General features: G+C 45.2%; 1 protein-coding gene across 1 annotated transcript in view; it reads right to left on the reverse strand.

Annotated features, from left to right (window-relative positions):
- RAP1B (RAP1B, member of RAS oncogene family) overlaps positions 1-5799 on the reverse strand; it is a 40919-nt gene extending 35120 nt beyond the window's left edge. The window contains exon 1 of the mRNA XM_040982042.1: positions 5704-5799. The gene's annotated coding sequence lies outside the window, so the exon portion shown is untranslated. The remainder of the gene's footprint in view (positions 1-5703) is intronic.
- Between the last annotated feature and the right edge of the window lie 201 nt (positions 5800-6000).

Genomic DNA, 6000 nt, shown 5'->3' on the forward strand with positions numbered 1-6000 from the left:
TGCACGCTATTCCAGGCTTCTCCAGACTTGAGCCTGGTCCAGTCCTGGCTGAGCTACGGCTGGCACCTGGGGAGTGAGTCAGTAGGTGAGAGGCCTCTCTCTCAAATAAGCAAACAACATTTAAAAAAAAAATTACCTTATCAATTACTGTGACCCTCCCAAACAAACAAACAAAACAAAAAAACTGCAAGGAAATTAAACCTAAAATGATAATAAAGAAATTCCAAGAACATGAAAAACAGGACCTCACATTTACCTATGGGTGTCAGTTCCCACCTTTTCCAGAATAAGAACATAAACAAACATGGGCATCCATTATCACTACCTCCTAAAAAATGTTCATTAATACAACCACAAGCATCTTTAAAATACCAGGGAACTATCAACAGCATATTGGTTGACACCAGCCTTCCAAACTTGTAATTTGCTTAGGAACTAGACTGTCACCTTAAAGAAACAGGCTCAGTGTTTCTGAGAATGCCAACCAAATACTCAGGTCTGAGTAACTGTAGTTTGTCAGGCATCCTTTCCAATACAAATGGTGTGCCATGAAAAAATGTGGCTGGTGCAGTTGGGGAGAAAATGCAACCACACAGAAGCTATTACTGGAGACGATCATTATACTTCGATATGTATCCAACATGTTTTAAAAGCATTACTTTCTGCCTTGTGTACAAGGTAAAGGTTTATGTATTGGTTTTACCTCATCAAGGGCCCTTGGGTGGAATTTGAATTGAGTACATGGCAGTGAACACAGGCACTCTCCAAGGCGTCACCTTGTACCTACTGCTGCTTCTGTGCCACACGTGTGAACATCAGTGCAATGAAAAGGGGAAGAACTTCTTATTCTTTTTTGTCATAATTCATAATACATAGTTCATTTAATGGATTCTTAAGCAATGTTCCAGGGGAATGAGAGCTTTACCAAACAAAAGACAACACTACAACGCATATTCTTTTAAGGTTTACTCTGGGGGGCCTAGTGCAATGGCTCAACTGGTTAAATCCTCACCAAGCCTGGCATCCCATATGGGTGCTGACTTGTGTCCCAGCTGCTCCACTCTCCTTCCAGCTTCCTGCCTGTGGCCTGGGAAGGCAGCAGAGGACTGCCCAAAGCCTTGGGATCCTGCACCCATGTGAGATCTGCAAGAAGCTCCTGGCTCCGGATCACCTCAGCTCTGGCCACTTGGTGTGTGCAAGGTAAGAACTTTAGCCACTAGGCTACCGCACTGGGCCCTAGGCCATCATTTTCAATGAGGAAGCAGAGGTAGGAAAACTTCATAAAGGGAAGTACATATTTGCCTGGATAACACTTTAATAAAAAAACTAAAAACATAAACAGTGAAAATTGCTATCTTATAGATTCAGATTAAGATCTCCAGTTCAATAATTTCAACGGTGAGAGAAATAGTATGTACATTATGTAACATTAATTCATCCCTAACTCCCTTTTCATTTGCATAGTACGGACTTCAAGGTTTCAGACTTGCTACTAAGTTTACTGATAAGTCACAAATCCTAGCAACAGTAGCTTTACATATGCAACACAGTGCAGTATTAGGATTCCACACGGTCACTGCAGCTTTAAAAGTCAAGATATAAAAAGTTCATTAACTTGACATGATTAAACAAAAAGTTTATAATCCTTCCTTAAAATCAACACTCTATAAGTTTCATTAATTGAGAACCACTAATTTAGTAACTCTGAAAAACACACCTAATGCAAGAAGTTTACATTTAGAAAACATAACTAGAATTTTATTTTACCTAATGTTTTCCATTTTCTTCCAGGAGCTATCAAAAACTGCTATTAAATATACAAACAATGTTTGCTGTTATCTTTTTTCCGTTTCTAAGAGGCAGAACAAGAAAATAGCAGGCAATGGTAATTTACTAACACAACCAGATACCCGCATATTTTCAAAATATAGCTACTCAATGATATGCTAAATAAGTTTTAAGTAAAAGAGAAACATCCATTCAAAGTATACATTTTAGAGCAATTACAGAAAACTCACGGAAGTTCTATAATATTTGTAATGGGTGTTCTCTTAACATCTTTATTTCCCTATCACTGGAAAGGACCACCTTGCAGGGAGAGAAGAACCACATTTAACAGGTTTCACAGTGTAAACCAAAAGTAGTGTTAACTAGAAGAGCAGAGGCATAAAACAGCATTAATAATCAAAGTAAACTTCAGGATTAAGTTTAATGTAAAATTCAAATTCAGAACATAATTACTCTTAGGTTAGAGAGATTTAAGTTTCTTATTTTAGAAATGAATGTATTTCTAGTATTCAAGTGTCATACATAATCAAACAACAGTTAAGCAGAGCAACGCTGATTCCTTGGAAAGCTATATAAAAAAATTTTGATCCTCTAATGATGCAAAGGGGAAAATAAAAGAGAAAGAAACCTTCTAAATTGCTGATGTAATGAGTGTTAGGCATCATTTACTTAGCAACTTAATTAAGGATCAGCATATCAGTATGAAAAATGTGGTATCTTTTGTTTGCTATGATTTTAGAAAGCAGTCTAAGAACTCATGAAAACGGTGACTACAGGGTTTGATCTTACTACAACCCAGTGCTCAACTGAGCTGAAAAAGTGCAACAGGTAATATATATAGCAAGTTAGTGTTCACTACAAATGGAGGTCTCTGAATTTTAAGTCTGTGTAATGTTACAATGAATCATCGGCACTAATCAAAATACCTGTTTCCAAACTGATTGTAAAAGAAATTAAATTTGAAAAGGTTAACAGTCAAAACTTCACCCTGATCTCAAAGCTTAGAGTCCACTCAAAAAATAACAGTAAAGTTAAAAATAAAATAAAATCCAGACACATATTTAGTTATAATTTTATGAAATCTTAGGAAATTTAGAATTGGTCACCATCATCTCTCTCTAGAGTGAACATGACATCACTGTTGTGCAGTAATGACTTCTGAACATGCAATCCATAAATACTAAACTACTGCTAGTGCCAGAACGTCCAGACCCGGTAGATCAATACCCTCCCCTTCATCCAGACACAAACTAACCAGTAAGAACTCCCTAACGTCCAATAAGATTGTTTATTTACACTTTTAGCAAAAGACACCTTTGTAAAAGTCAGCTAAATTCTCTTTATGAGCTACAATTTCACATATTAATTTCACTTCTCAAAATCTAACAAGTACCTACACAAAAGGCAAAGGAATGTGAACATGAAATTTCCACCCAAACCTTTACAATTAAAACATATAATTAATTACCACACTATCTCTGCACAGCACTTCTACCGATTTTAATTATAAGATACAATTGAAAATATCCTTATAAAAAAAACAACAATATATTTACATACATGGATCCAGTTTTTTTTTTAAGTCATTCTAACTTATTTAAATTTCCTTGACAAGGTGGCTCTTTACCATAGAGCAAGTACTGGAATTCTATTGTACAAGATTATTGTGAACAAAAAATGAAAATCAATTTGCAAGATTCCAAAGGCAATGTGGAAGTAACTTTTCAAGGTGCAACTACATTCTCTTCAAACATCTTCCTTATCACTGAAATTCAAATGCTAAAGACTTCCATATACCAAGGCAAAGTACCAGGGGCCAAGGGGACAGAGGAAACCAAGGCCCAATCACCCCCTGCCCTCACTCTAACCCAGCGTTCTGGGACACACAAAAAGACAAACACACATCTCCCTGGAGTTTCCTATTTAGTAGGATAACAAAAATAGACAATGCTAACCTAAAACAGGAAGTGATATGTGTCACAGAAAGGAAGAGATGACTTTCATGGGGCTGGAAGTAGGTGGGAGAGGCCGAGAGATGACAGAAGTGACTGCCATGTCCCACACATGTTACAAATAAACCACGCAGGTACTGGGCTCTTGGGCTGGGTTTTGACACCAGGTACATTCACACCAAACAGGCTACTCAATGACCTTCTTTTGGGGCTTCCCAGATACAGGAGCTTTACAATTTTGTGGGGACATCAAACAAGAAAATGTGAGTGAACACTTAGGGTACTACAGAGATGAAACGCATTCAGGGTTCTAAATACAATTATCTCCTCTTGACTACGCATTTCCCCAACATCTTGTGCTGCAAGTCCCTAAGTGGGTCTCTCCCGCAGGGTGGCTAAGGTGGTCCTTTTCTGGGGAATACCACCGGCTGTAGGCCACTCCGCAGGGAAGGGCTGCCTCTCCCTCCAGGCTGTCCACCGGGGCTGGGAGACCCACTAACTCATCGTGTTATCTACCACAGGCCTCAGTTTCCTCCTCACAGCCGGATGGGACTGGATGATCTAAACACTCCCTTCCGCCCCTAGAAAAGCCACCCATGACTCTAGCATGACTCAAGGAAGACTATTTCAGGAGTCAGTCAAAAATGATAAAAGGCTGTAGGCTAACATCTTTTTCTGTAAGTTAATTCTTGCTTAGATAAGGTCTGGTTAAGCAAGCCGGAAGAGCATTCTGAACAGCTGCCCCCCCCCCCCAGGGCTTAACCATGAATTTATGAATTAGAATCTTTCTTCTACGCACTCAATAGGTATTCTGTTTCTAGCAAAACAAAAATCCAACTAGACGGAATGAATTCAAAGACATCAAAATGGTCATTTAGCGTCAACTTTCTGTAAAAAAAACAAAAATGCTAACTTTCCATTACCATAGCAGACTACTTCTATTCATACCAATCAGGAGTTCCAGGGCCGAAACACGTTTCTAAACTCCTCAAGAGGGTGGGAGGGACACGGGCGCAGGGGAAGCAAACCATCTGCTCTAACTCGCAAGGACGTTTTCTCCAAAAAGGCAAACCCCCCCCAGCGCGCCCCCCCAAATCCGGAGGGCCCGGTTCACTGGGGGCGGGGCGAGGTGGTTTCCAATAAAATCCACGATCGGCTTTAGGATCAAGACACAGCGAGACAGCGAAAAAGAGAAGAGGACAAACTTCCTGGATTCTCTCCCCCCACCCCCTCGCTTACAGAGAGATTTCCTCTTGCTGACGAAGGGAAAGGCCCCTTTAACAGTTTTCTCTCTGCACGGCAGCCGCTGCCAGACTAGGTGGGGCTGCCTCCGCTGCCTTCCTCCTGCCACTTCCCGCAACAAATGGAGCGAGCCAGCTCCCGTTTTCGGGCAAACTTTTTCCCTGTCAGGCTCGAGCCCGCCGGACGTCGGGGAGTGGTTCCTCCCCTCCGTCCCCCGAAAGCTCCTTGCCCTGGCTCGGGGCTGGGGAGGGAAGTTTGAGGGTTCAAAAACGACAACTTTCTGGTTTCCGTTCTAACTTCCACCCACCCATGGGAGAGGGAGCCCTGGCGGGGAGCGAGCCTTCGGGGAAACGGGCGGCGGGAGGGAAGCGGGCGGTGTGTGTGGCGTGTGTGTGTGTGTGTGTGTGTGTGCTGGGGGGGGTCCTCGGGCTCTCACTTCCTCCGCCATATTTCAGACATTTGACCCCTTCCGCAAAGCGCGCAGTTCCCCCGCGGCGGCGGTGGCCGGTCCTCGCCGGCCTGGGCAGGGCAGCAGGCTCGCTCGGCCGGTCGCGAGGCGCCCCCCGACCCGAGCCACCTGCCGCGCGCCGAGGGGGTCGCCGGCGCCGCCCCGGGGCCCCTGGCCGCCCCGCCCGGCCCGCGCCGCACCCCAGCCCGGCAGCTCCCCTCAGCCGGCGCCCGGCCGCCCACCCTCCGGAGGCCACGCGTGCACCGTGCGCACCTCTCACGCTGTCACCGGGCCCTCGCAGCCGGGGTCGCCCCGCGCTCCCTCCGCCTCGCTGCTCCCGGCGCCACGGCGGTCCTGCCGCTGCCGCCGCCGCCGCTCCGGCTGCTTTACACGCCTGACTCTGGGCGAGGTTTGGCGGTGTCGCCTTGACGTCAGGCGTTCAGCCTCGCTCTCGCTTCCGCCCGCGGGCGGGGCGCGCGGGTGCGCGGCCCGGGAAGGGGCGGGGCCGAGGGGCGGGGCCGGGCGCCGGGGGCGGGGCGCCGGGCGCGGGCCCGGCACACGTGGCTGCTC

The sequence above is a fragment of the Ochotona curzoniae genome, unplaced genomic scaffold (assembly GCF_017591425.1).
Source record: "Ochotona curzoniae isolate NIBS_2020 unplaced genomic scaffold, NIBS_Ocur_1.0 contig_1014, whole genome shotgun sequence".
NCBI lineage: Eukaryota > Metazoa > Chordata > Mammalia > Lagomorpha > Ochotonidae > Ochotona > Ochotona curzoniae.